This window comes from Chiloscyllium punctatum, chromosome 8 (assembly GCF_047496795.1).
Source record: "Chiloscyllium punctatum isolate Juve2018m chromosome 8, sChiPun1.3, whole genome shotgun sequence".
NCBI classification, from domain to species: Eukaryota; Metazoa; Chordata; class Chondrichthyes; order Orectolobiformes; family Hemiscylliidae; genus Chiloscyllium; species Chiloscyllium punctatum.
Window position 1 is genome coordinate 87,673,901 of NC_092746.1, and position 13,837 is coordinate 87,687,737.

General features: G+C 42.5%; 1 protein-coding gene across 1 annotated transcript in view; it reads left to right on the forward strand.

Moving 5' to 3' along the window:
- Positions 1–13,837, forward strand: part of gad2 (glutamate decarboxylase 2) — a 147,933-nt gene that overhangs the window by 52,899 nt on the left and 81,197 nt on the right. The gene's annotated exons all lie outside the window — the stretch shown is intronic.

The window sequence follows — 13,837 nt, forward strand, 5'->3', positions numbered from 1 at the left end:
CCAATGACGACTTAAATGTACTTAAAGTTGGCGAATCTACTACCATTGCAAGCAAAGCATTTCATACCCTTACTACTCTCTGAGTAAAGAAACTACCTCTGACATCTGTCCTATATCTATCACCCCTCAATTTAAAGCTATGCCCCCTCGTGCTCACCATCACCATTCTTGGAAAAAGGCTCTCCCTGTCCACTCTATCTAACCCTCTGATTATCTTATATGTCTCTATTAAGTCACCTCTCAATCTTCTTCTCTTTAATGAAAACAGCCTCAAGTCCCTCAGCCTTTCCTCTTAAGACTTTCCCTCCATACCAGGCAACATCCTAGTCAACCTCCTCTGCACCCTTTCCAAAGCTTCCACATCCTTCTTATAATGTGGTGACCAGAACTGTACACAATACTCCAAGTGCGGCCGCACTAGAATTTTGTAGAGCTGTAGCATAACCTCATGGTTCCGGAACTCAATCCGTCTGTTAGTAAAAGCTAAAACACTGTATGCCTTCTTAACAGCCCTGTCAACCTGAGTGGCAACTTTCAAGGATCTGTGTACCTGGACACTGAGATCTCTCTGCTCATCTACACTACCAAGAATCTTACCATTAGCCCAGTACTTTGCACTCCGGTTACTCCGACCAAAGTGAATCACCTCACACTTATCCACATGAAACTCCATTTGCCACCTCTCAGCCCAGCTCTGCAGCTTATCTATGTCTCTCTGTAACCTACAACTTCCTTCATCACTATCCACAACTCCACCGACCTTAGTGTCATCTGCAAATTTACTAACCCACCTTTCTACGCCCTCATTCAGGTCGTTTATAAAAATGATGAACAGCAGTGGACCCAAAACCGAACCTTGCGGTACACCACTAGTAACTGAACTCCAGGATGAACATTTCCCATCAACTACCACCCTCTGTCTTCTTTCAGCAAGCCAATTACTTATCAAAACTGCTATATCTCCCACAATCCCATTCCTCTGCATTTTGTACAGTAGCCTACTGTGGGGAACCTTATCGAACGCCTTGCTGAAATCCATATACACCACATCAACCAGTTTACTCTCATCTACCTGTTTGGTCACCTTCTCAAAGACCTTTTACAGTAATAAAAGTTTGTATTTCTCCCTTCTTCTTGTTCCTCCCCTGCTGCTCCTGCAGTCACTGCCTGACATTGGCTGGAGTCTCTGGAGTGCTCTGTGGTGTCTGTAACAGCCTCTGGGCTCACGTTACTGACATGTCAGAACCATAGCCATGAGCCTGGGGTAGGCGCTGGTTGCCTACCTCCTGTTCCCCATCCAACACTTGTCCAGCTGCTGCTGATGGTCATCAGTCATCAGGCTCCTTTGCCATCCCTTTCACTTAAGCTTTCACCCCTTATCCCGGGACCTGCTGCTCACTCACCGGGAGACCTTGGGCTAGGATAGAGCCTAAAGTAACTCCAAAAAGGTGGGTATCCCGTTACCAAGTCACCCTTTATTTACATGTCCATAGTACATAACACTGGCACAGCAAGCTGAAAGCCAGCTTCCAGACCGAGCAGAAGCTCTGAGACTCTTGTTTATATCTGTCAGTCAGGACTCCCTGATTGTACCAGATAAAAAACCCCAATCAGTGGACTCATATTCTATGAGATGCACCTGGCTGATCTCATTCCAATCACTATATCCCTCCCCCTCCAAGTACTGGCACACAGGACTGTTCTTTTCCCTGTGGATTCTTCAGGGTTTTTTTTACACTGGTCCAGTTCTTCACACTTTGCCTCAGATACTGGCAGTGTGTTCTGGACCATAGCCTGCTGCTTGGGCCCGGAGCATCTCGGCTGACATTCATCTTCTTCATGCAGTAACGACATAGAGGCTGTAACATCTACCATGTCCATCTTGTCCTCAGAAATTTCTTCAACACTAGGTGGAGGGGGAGAATGCACCGACTCTGACAGCCTTGCAGGATATTCTGAGGGGCCGGGTATGTTTTGCTTCTGCCCCATTTGCGATTTTGTAGCTTCCATTTGATCCACAATCTTGTTCAGGACCGTTTCGCCAAACTACCCTTTATTTACACATGCACAGTACATGACATTGACCCAGTCAGCTCAGAGCTGGCTCCCAGAGGGAACAGAACTTCTGACACTCCCTGATTGGACAGATTAGCAACCCTAATCAGGCAACTCATATTCTATGAGGTCAACCTGACTGACCTTCTAATCACTGTGTCCTGTTCATCCTGACAATGAGCTGGAAGCCACCAATCTCCAGATTTGAAAGAAAAGAAAAAAAAGAGCAAAAGCAAAAAGGAGAAAGGAGCGATGAGCCCTGGGCTCAAGCCTGCTACTCATGTAATTCACATGAATATTTAGAAATCTTGTTTCTAAAACAATATAAGTTACTTCTGTGAAATTCACCAGGCTTTCTGAGTTTTGGTGTTTCAGATCAAATTAATTGATGCTGATACTTGGGAAATAGTGCCATGATTTATGGAAATGCCCACACCTGTAGAGTTTGAGGGTGTAAGAAAACAAAACTTGTATTCTTAACTTATTTGAATGACTTATTTGCAAGTTCCTGCATCTCTTTGTTAATTTCCTCGTAACATTGTATGTGTATAAGCTGTGTACAAAGCAGGTGGAGTGGCAGCATTGATGCAGATGCCAAAGTACATACAATAGACAATAGGTGCAGGAGTAGGCCATTCGGCCCTTTGAGCCAGCACCACCGTTCATGGCTAATCATGGCTGATCATCCACAATCAATATCCTGTTCCAGCCTTATCCCTATAACCCTTGATACCAGTATCTTCAAGAGCTCTATCCATCGCTTTCTTGAAAGTATCCAGAGACTTGGCCTCCACTGCCTTCTTGGGCAGAGCATTCCATATATCCATTACCCTCTGGGTGAAGAAGGTTCTCTGCAACTCTGTTCTAAATGGCCTACCCCATATTTTTAAACTGTGTCCTCTGGTTCTGGACTCATCTATCGGTGGAAACATGCTTCCTGCCTCCAGAGTGTCCAATCCTTTAATAATCTTATATGTCTCAATCAGGTCCCCTCTCAGCCTTCTAAACTCCAGTGTATACAAGCCCAGTCACTCCAATCTTTCAACATATGATAGTCCCACCATTCCAGGAATTGACCTCGTGAACCTATGCTGCACTCCCTCAATAGCCAGAATGTCCTTCCTCAAATTTGGAGACCAAAACTGCACACAATACTCCAGGTGCGGTCTCACCAGGTGCCCTGTACAGCTGAAGGTCTTCTTTGCTCCTATACTCAAATCCTCTTGTTAGCGAAGGCCAGCATGCCATTAGCTTTCTTCACTGCCTGCTGTACCTACATGCTTGCTTTCATTGATTGATGTACAAGAACACCTAGATCTCGTTGTCCTTCCCCTTTACCTAACTTGACTCCATTTAGGTAGCAATCTGCCTTCCTGTTCTTGCCACCAAAGTGGATAACCACACATTTATCCACATTAAACTGCATCTGCCATGCATCCATCCACTCACCTTGCCTGCCCAAGTCACCCTGTTTTCTCATAACATCCTCCTCACATTTCACCCTGCCACCCAGCTTTGTGTCATCAGCAAATTTGCTAGCATTACTTTTAATGCTTTCATCTATATCATTAATGTATATTGTAAACAGCTGCGGTCCCAGCACCAAGCCTTGTGGTATCCCACTGGTCACCGCCTGCCATTCCAAAAGGGACCCATACGGGCTGCTTTTCCTGGTGAAAGCTCACTTCTTAAAGACAAGGTACAATAAAAGATTGCTCCAAAGAAGTTCTTGCAAACTGTACAGCAGGCCACCAGGTGGGACTCAGACTGATGAATGCTGTTCAATACTCCACAGCCCAACATTCACACAGGAGTGCTCCCTAGCACTCAGGATTCCAACTAATATGCAGATTTTCTATCTTAGCTTTTGGAGGGCAAGAAATTGTACAGAAATCATAGCCATGACCCTAATGAATGCCAGAAGAGGCTCGGAGGGTGAATAGACTACTCCTGTTCCTATTTATTATGAATATTTAGCTGAGCTTGGTAGACAAATCTTAGCCACCTCAATATGAATGGGCATGGGCACATTGAATTGTCGTGTCTGTTCCCAAAATTGAGGTCAATGAATTTGATATAGTTAGATGTAATAGTCCATGATTGTGCTAATTCAGTGCGCTCAGAGGAAGGATTCTTAGCTTCTGAACTGCTCTTGTTGTCAAAGTATTTATTTGTACAGACCATTTCAATTTCTCGACAATTGCAACCCACAAAATGTTGATGATAGGAGATTTGTGATGGTAATGTCTTGAGTAGCTTCTGTAAAAATCAATTAAACATTGATTAAGCAGAAAACTCTTGGATCCATTCATTTAGTAGCATAAATTGATATGTTTTCTGAAGGATGAGAATTTAGCTAGTATCTGGAAATGAAGATCCTTCACCAGCAGGTAGCAATTAAAGACAGACAGTATAGACAGTATTGCAGTCTTCCACCCTGGGATATCATCTGTAAGACCTCAGGCCTTAGGCATGCAGGTTAGGTGGATTGGCCATGATAAGTTGCCCATATTGTCCAGGGATGTGCAGACTAAGTGGATTAATTGCAGGAAATGCAGGGTGACAGAGAAAGGTTTGGGGGGGATGGGTCTGGGTAGGATACTCTTTGTAGGGCTGGTGTAGACTCAATGTGCTAAATGGCCTACATCAACACTATCGGGATTCTATGATTTTGTGATTCTATATGTTTACATTGACCCTCCCAAAGGTGACGATAATGGATCTTTGGAATTCTTCATTACAGAGAGCTGTAGAGGCTTGGCTATGTCAAGTTATCAATAAACAAAGTTGCCTGGAGTAGCAGCAGGTCCTGGCAACAGCCAAAGTGACAGCATTGGGACTGACAAACCACTAGGCTTCGGAGAAGGCAAACAAAATGTCAACATTAGATTAGATTCCCTAGAGTGTGGAAACAGGCCTTTCGGCCCAAAAGGTCCATACTGACCCTCCAAAGAGTAACCCACTCAGACCCATTCCTCGACCCTAAATTTACTCCTGACTAATGCACCTAACACTATGGGCAATTTAGCATGGCCAACTCACCTGACCTGTACATCTTTGGATTGTGGGAGGAAACAGGATCACCTGGAAAAAACCCACACAGACACGGGGAGAATGTGCAAACTCCACACAGACAGATGCCCAAGGCAGAAATCGAACCTAGGTCCCTAGTGCTGTACTAACCACTGTGCCACTGTGCCACCCTAATAGCATTGTTAACATCATGTATAGATTCATATGTTGGTGGCTGTGTTGGCATTAAGGTTGATGTAGACACATTTTTAATCAGTAAGAGCATCAAGGATTATAGGGGAAAAGTAGAAATGTAGTATTGAGGATTATCAAATTAGCTATGATGTTACTGAATGGCAGAGCAGACTTGATGGGCTGAATGGCCTATTTCTGCTCCTGCATCTTATGGTCCTAACATGGAAAAGCAATGAACATTGATAAGATTTGGGATTAAAAGAATGAAAGACTTTGATTAGATGTCAACTGGAATTTCAATCAAACATCAGATGCCAAGAATTGACAAGTTAGGGGGTTAACATCTCTGTTAAATTAACAATTGGAAGAAATTCATTTAAATGCATGACCATAGATAATGATAATCACTAGTGGTAATTTTTTTGTCTGGAAAGAAATAACTGAAATTCAAAGTCATGCTAATTACAAGAACTTATTAGGAAACAGAAGTTGTTCTTACTTACAGAATATGCAATATGGCATGTTCTGCAATTAGCTTATTGCATTGGTATTCAAGGTTTTCTTTCTGTATATACAAATGGAACTTCACTCTGGTTCCTATCTTATACACAAGGGTAAGCACAAGAGGACATTCCTTTCTATTTCCCCATGACACAAATTCCTCCTGAACTTCCTCCCAAATGTTATCTGAGGGCTGGAGACCCTTCATTCTGCTCCTCACTAACAGCCTCTAACCACCAGACTTTCCACTCCTGCCTGTTAGATCTGTCTGATTTGACTGGGAAACTGATATTCCTTTAAAACTGAAGCCACTGCATTAAAATCTACTTGAGTCAGCCTCACCTGCAAAGCTTATATCCTGAAGTTAAAATGGAGACTATGGAATGAAAACAGGGAAACATTTTGAAGTACATGTCACATTTAGATTCAAGAATGAGTTAACAAATGTTTCTAAAAGATAGATGTGATGAGAAGCTGGGACATAAAATTGAGGTCAATCCAAAATAAAAAGCAGAGTATTTGAGTCAAAAATCCTATACATGTTTCAAAAGTCTCTATATTTCCTGGACATCAAAATGTCAATTTAAAAAGATAGTAATAGACCTGGTTCAAGTCCCACCTACTCCACAGCTGTGACATAACATCTTTGAGCAGAAATTAGAAATATTAATAAAATGATTATGGCTTTAGTATCTCAAAAAGCTTCATGCAAGTTATATACAATATTACGATAGTCAGTGAAAATCACATTTCTTTAATTGCTGATGGAACATGGGGGCCACTGACAAGGCTGACATTTATTGTTCACTCCTTATTGCATTCGAGTAGGTGATGCTGTGTCATGGGATGGCTTGGGAGGCAACTTGAAACTGCAGTGTAGTCCACTGCACAACTGTAGGTCCAGAAGCACCTCCAGGTCAGCCTATTGGACCTTTATGAATTGGGGTTTTGCAATAAGCTGGTTGCCACCATTACTGCTAACAGCTTTTATTCCAGGCTTATATAATTAACTAAACTTATATTCCTCAACTCCCATGGTGAGATGTCAACTCATGTTGTTATGATCATTAAACTTCACCTCTTCAATTACTGCTAAGTAACATGAAAGGTGCTTTGAAAGGCTGGTCATGGCATAATCAACTCCAGCCTCCCAATTACTCTTGACCAACTCCAATTTGCCTATCGGACCAACAGATCCACGTCAGATGCAATATCACTTTCCCTTCACTCATCCCTAGAACATCTTGACACTAAGAACAGCTACGTAAGAATCCTACTCATTGACTACAGTTCAGCCTTCAACACTATTTTCCCTTCAAGACTGATTGCTAAACTTAGTGATCTCAGACTAAGTCTCTGCAACTGGATCTTCAGTTTCCTTATCCACAGGCCACAATTAGTGAAGATTGGGGACAATATTTCATCATCAATAACACTAAACACTGGAACCCCCCATGGATGCATACTCAGCCCCTTACTGTACTCACTGCATACCCATGACTGCATCACCAAATACCAGACTAATGCTATTTACAAGTTCACTAATGACTCCACCATAGTCGGTCGATTTTCAGATGGTGATGAAACAGACTACAGACGGGAGGTGAAGACCTGGAAAAATAGTGCACTGAGAACAACCTAGCTCTCAGTGCTGGCAAAACCAAGGAACTCATTATTGACTTTTGGCGGGATGTTACTCATGCCCCCCTATACATTAACAGCACAGAGGTGGAATGAGTGCAGAGTGCCATTCTCCTGGGATTGGTCATCCACAACAAGCTTTCTTGGACTCTTCATGTGGACACACTGGTTATAAAGGCCCAACAGTGTCTCTTCTTCCTCAGGCAGCTGAGAAAATTTGGCATGACAGCGAATACCCTTGCCAACCTTTATAGGTGCGCCACTGAGAGCAATCTGCCTGGGTGTATCACTACCTGGTATGGCAACTGTACCACTCAAGATCAGAGACGGTTACAGAGAGTAGTGAAATCAGCCCTGACAATCACAAAGGCCAACCTCCCATCTATAGAGTTCATTTACCAAGCCCGCTGTCAAGGAAAGGCCGCCAGCATTCTCAAAGATCCATCCCACCCTGGTAATGCTTTTCTACAACCTCTACCATCGGGGAGAAGGTACAGAAGCCTGAACACATGCAACAGCCGGTTTTGAAACAGTTTCTACCCTACTGTTGTTAGAATACTGAGTGGACTCACAAACTCTTAGCATTCGCCTGTACCTATATTTTTATTTTTGCTGCTGTTTACCTATTCTTTTCTTATCTATGCTATTTAATTCTGTGATCTGCTTGTATTGCTCGCAAGACAAAGCTTATCACTGAGTCTTGGTACATGTGACAATAAATTCAGTTCACTAAATTCAAATAATTCAATTCAAATCACGGCAACCCCTCTTCCAATCAGAGTCTATTTGCCATCCAACCAGAACTTGCCTCTCACAAAGTATAAATGTTGGTTTTCTCCTTGAATTTGTATTCTTGTAAAATGTCCTGATGGCTGAAAAATGAAAAGCATTGACAAAATCTCTCCTTTGTCTTGATGAAACCTTGGGTAAGTGTTGAAGCCCATGTAACTAATGCAGTCCTGCCTCTGGACCCCATTTACAAGTCAGGACAAGCAAAAAGAATGGACCCTACCCCTGGGCCCATCTCTTCCAGCAACTCAAACCATACTTTCGAACCATACAACCTGAGGAGGAATGGTTGTGAGCCTCACAGAATGTACTGCAAAAGGCTTCCACCTCACCCTGCATCTGTGCATAAACAAACACCTCAGTGGGTAATCTAACCAGAACAGAATCAGCTCACAATCTGGTGAGCATAGCTTTGATATGGACTTGCAGCTACAAGAGAAAGAAATGGCTAAGGCTCTGACACTCAGAGGACCATTTGAGAACAGGCCTCTAATGAGCTGAGTCCAAATATTGAGCCTCTGGACTAAGCAGTAAGGAGCTGATATAGATGAATAGCCAAATTCTGGTACATCTGGCAAAGGTGCTATAGATCATGAGCAGACTGGAATGATTAGCAAAGGGGTGTAATCAGTTTCTGCGTGGGGCAACCCATGAGCACACTCTGCCTCTGTGGAATAGTTGCTGAGCATTGTGGGTCCAATGGGACAATCAGAGTTATATATTAGATTCATCTATATATGAATGCGCATATATTTACAGGGGCCTTCACTCTATCACTTCAGCCACAGATGAATGAATTCATTGGTTAGACAAAAGGGGGCTGAGGGACTTTACCCCCTGGTCCCCAAACTCCTCAAGGGTTGAGGATGTTGCCATTGTGCAGTGAAAACAAGGAGAAGAGACAGACAAGCACCATAGGATTATTATGAAAGAGGTACTCTGCCACACCACATTCCAACTGACAGGCACCCAACTGTCTCCATCAAGTCAGTCTGAGGATGTTGCTCTTGCATCCTTGTCGGTGCGTTTCGCAGACCGGAGCCCTCTAAAGTGCAGTCCATCAGATGAGACCTGCTGAAGTCATCTGAGGTAATCTACAAGGAGTCAGCAGCCTTCCCCTTCCCCAAGCTCAGCTGTGGCTGCTAAGGTGGCACAAGGGACACAGCTCAAATAAATGTTTATAGAGTCATCGAATCATCCAGTACAGAAATGGACCCTTCAGTCCAATTCATTCACACTGATGAAGTTTCCCAAACTAATCTAGTCCCATTTGTCTATGTTTGGCCCAAGTTCCTCTCAACCTTGCCTATTTATGCACCTGTCCAAATGTCTTTTAAAGGTAGTAACTCTACCTGCATCTACCACTTCGTCTGGCAACTCCTTCCACATGTGAACTGCCCTCTAGGTGAAAAAGTTGGCTGCTGCAGTCGTTTTGAATCTTTCTCCTCTCACCTTAAAAAACTCCTGCTAATTTTGAACTCTCCTACCTTTGGGAAAAGACCTTTCCTATTTACCTTTTCTGTGCCTCTCATGATTTTATAAACCTCTGTAAGATTAGCCTTCAATCTCCTAGTTCAGTGAAAAAAGTCCCAACCTATCCAACCTCTCCTTAAAACTCAAGCACTTCAGTCCCAGCAAAATCCTTGTAAATCTATTCTGAACATTCTCTAATTTAGTAATATCCTTTCTATGCCAGGGCAACCAGAATTGTACTCAATGCTTCAAAAATGGCCTCATCAACATCCTTTACAATTGTAATATGACATTCCAACTCTTATACTCAATAGTCTGAGCTATGAAGGCAATCATGCTAAGTGGCCTTCTTAATCATCCTGTGATGCAACTTTCAAAGAACTATGTACCTGAATCCATAGATCTCTCTGTTGGACAACAATACCCACAGCCTTACCCATTAACTATATAAATCCTTTTCTTATTTGTTTTATCAAAATGCAGTACCTTGCATTTATTCAAATTAAAGTCCATCTGCCACACCTCAGCCTGTTGTCCTAATTGATCAAGATCCTTTTGCAATCTTAGAAACTTTCTTCACTCTCCACTAAAGCACCCATTTTGGTAATATGCGCAAAGTTAGAACATAGAACATGGAACATTACTGCGCAGTACAGCCTTTTTGCCTTCGATGTTGTGCCAATATGTGAAACCAATCTGAAGCCCATCCAACCTACAGTATTCCATTTTCATCCATATGTCTACCCAATGACCATTTAAATACCCTTAAAGTTGGCGACTCGACTATTGCTGCATGCAGTGTGTTCCGCGCCCCTACTACTCTCTGAGTGAAGAAACTCACTATGTTCCTAACCATGCTTCCTAAATTTTCATCCAAATTGTTTATGTGACTCTACGACTCTATGTCAAGTGACAGTGGAACCAGCACCGATCCCTGCAGAACACCAATAGTCACAGATCTCCAGACCAAAAAACAACTCTTCACCATCACCCTTTGTCTCCTACTGTTCTTATTCACTCAGTTGGATGCGTTTGTACTGTGCAGAGACACATGCAAACAGATATTGGGGCCTTGCTGCTTTGTGTAGTCTCTGTGATGCCTTCATTTGTGACATAACTTCAAAGAGAATTAGAGGTTGCTACGTTTTAATTTTAAATCAGTCTCTAACCTTCCCATCTACACACTATTTTATTCCTGCTCTTCGCTGATCCCTGTACCGTCCAGGTCCCCATGCCTAGCTTTTACAAGTCCTTTATTAAGTTAACTTGTTCTTTCTTCTTCACCAGCACATTTAATTACTCGATTGTGTCCCATCCATGATATACAGCTTCTATGCTTCCTTGTCTCCTTGTTCCTATCAATATGATTCTCCCTTCCACTTCACAGTTTAAACTCTCCAAGCCTAATCCACCCTTTTCTGAAAACCGAGCTCCAATTTGATTTTGGTATGGTCAATCCATCTATCCTGCACATCTTTGGACTGTGAGAGGAAACTGAGGCACCCAGAGGAAATCCATGCAGACTTGGGGAGAACAGGCAAACTCCACACAGACAGTGTGGGATTGAACCTGGGTCACTGGCACTGTGAGTCAGCAGTGCTAACCATTGAGCAACCATGTTGTCCACTTGGGCAGGCTTTATGAAGCAGTCAGTCTTCACCTCTACACCGTACACATTTACGAACTATACGCAAGGCTGCATATGACTGAGCTGGTTGGTCCAGTCAGGTTGGACCTTTATAGTGGAAGCATTTGTTCAAAAGAATGGCTGGCTTGTGAACAGCCAAGTTATTGAAGAAGTTTGTACTCACCAGAGTTTGAAAGAAGCATATCTAGCCAGATACATAATTTGTATTTATAATCAGGATTGTGAACATACATGCTTCACATTTCTTTGCTTAACAAGCTTACAGTGCTGTATGTAATTCCTGTGGGCCTGGGGTGCTGATGAGTATTTGTTATACATTGATGAACAGATGAGAGTTCACAGACCATCAGGTCCAGGAAAGCCAAACAACCTGCAAGGTTCTGAGAGGACCAAACTTCAACCCACTCTCGGGAACATCAATCTTTTCCTCCCTCCCAATTACATTCATCTACCAGCCCAGGTAAAAGCTCCAGACCAGCCCGGAAACCTCTATCCATTGATACAGAAATTGGTAATCAAAAATACAGAAGGGAGGGTAAACATCATTGGTTGTAATATTTGACTCAGTGAGCTTGATGTGAGGTTTAGACCGGGTATTCATTTCGAGTTAAATCTCGAAATACTGAAGCTTGATATTTGCTGAAAGAAATTAAGCTTCCACAATAAAGAAGAAATTTGGAAATAGAAAGAAGCAAAGTAATGTTGGCGTAAGATCTGAGTTAAAGGAGAATCTGATATTCATGCAAAGATCTTTAAGCTCTAACTTGATTACCATCATTTTAAAAACAGCTTCTTCCCTGCTGTTATCAGACTTATGAGCAGACCTCTCATTTATTAAAGTTTATCTTTCTCTGCACCTTCTCTATCGCTGTGACACTATATTATGCATTCTGTTCTATTATCCTGATATATTTATATAAAGTATGATTTGTCTGATTCTGAGGTGCCAGTGTTGGATTGGGGTGTACAAAGTTAAAAATTATATAGACAATACCAGGTTACAGTCCAACAGGTTTATTTGGAAGTACTTTTGGAGCACTGCTTCTTCATCAGGTGGTTGGTTCCTCACAAAACAAGATTTTTCACTTTATCACAGTACACCTGACAATAATAAATCAAATCAAATCAAATTTTATATTCTGCAGATTCTGCTGTCAAAAATCCAGCATACACTGTCTGCGTCTTCAAAACAGCTAACAAGCCAGGCCAAGACTGGAGTTGCAGGTAGATAGGACAATGAAGAAGGTGTTCGGTATGCTTTCTTTTATTGGTCAGAGTATTGAGTACAGGAGTTGGGAGGTCATGTTGCAGCTGTGCAGGACATTGATAAGGCCACTTTTGGAATACTGCATGCAATTCTGGTTTCATTGTTATTGGAAGGATGTTGTGAAACTTGAAAGAGTTAAGAAAAGATTTACAAGGATGTTGCCAGGGTTGGAGGATTTGAGCTATAGGGAGAGGCTGAATAGGCTGGGGCTGTTTTCCCTGAAGCATCAGAGGCTGAGGGGTGACCTTATAGAGGCTTATAAATTCATGAGGGGGACAGAAAGGGTAAATAGAAAAGATCTTTTCCCTGGGGTGGGAAAGTCCAGAACTAGACAGCATAGGTTTAGGGTGAGGGGGAAAGATTTAAAACGGACCTAAGGGGCAACCTTTTCACACACAGGGTGGTGCGTGTATGGAATGAGCTGCCAGAGGAAGTGGTGGAGACCGGTACAATTACAACATTTAAAAGGCATCTGGATGGGTATATGAATAAGAAGGGTTTGGAGGGATACTAACGGACAAATGAGACAAAATTAGTTTGGAATATCTGGGCAGCATGGACAAGTTGGACTGAAAGGTCTGTTTCTCTGCTGTTTATCTCTATGACTCTGTGACTCTAAGACCTGAATATTCTGACTCCTGGACATAATGTGGAAGTTTCTAAGACAATCTCTTAGGATAGAGCCTTAACTCAACCCAAATATAGCCATTAATGTCAGCAGGGGAGCAGAATAAGTTGTAGGAGAACAAGAACATCAAATGACAGCTTCTTTGCCCTGAACTTTCACTGGGACCAAATACATGGCAGTGAAACTTTCTGGGGAAACCCAATAACCCCCCAGAAAATAATGAAATGGGGCTCAAGTAGAGGTCCAAACCAAGATTCCAGGATCAGGGTCAAAACCTTTTTTCCACAGGTTGTAAAGCTTAACAACCTGCAGGGAAAAGGTTTCGACCCTGAGCAAATAGAAGTTTCTCCAGGGTACCCAGTATCCCTTCCCCATGTCATTCCTTGACATGAACACCCCTTTTTGCCCCGAGTATTGCAGGTATCCACTACTTTAAAGCAGACTGGGACTTCTACCTCTCCTCATGGTCCTTACCAAATCTGTTTCTACTGTAATTGTTAGGATTGCTGGCTCTAGAATTTCATAGTCTTTATTTTCCTTGAGCTTATAATCGTTTTTATGTTTTTATTCTAATGTGCAACACCCAACATTTTAATACAGTTTCCACACTTTACAGCCAGGTGTCAAG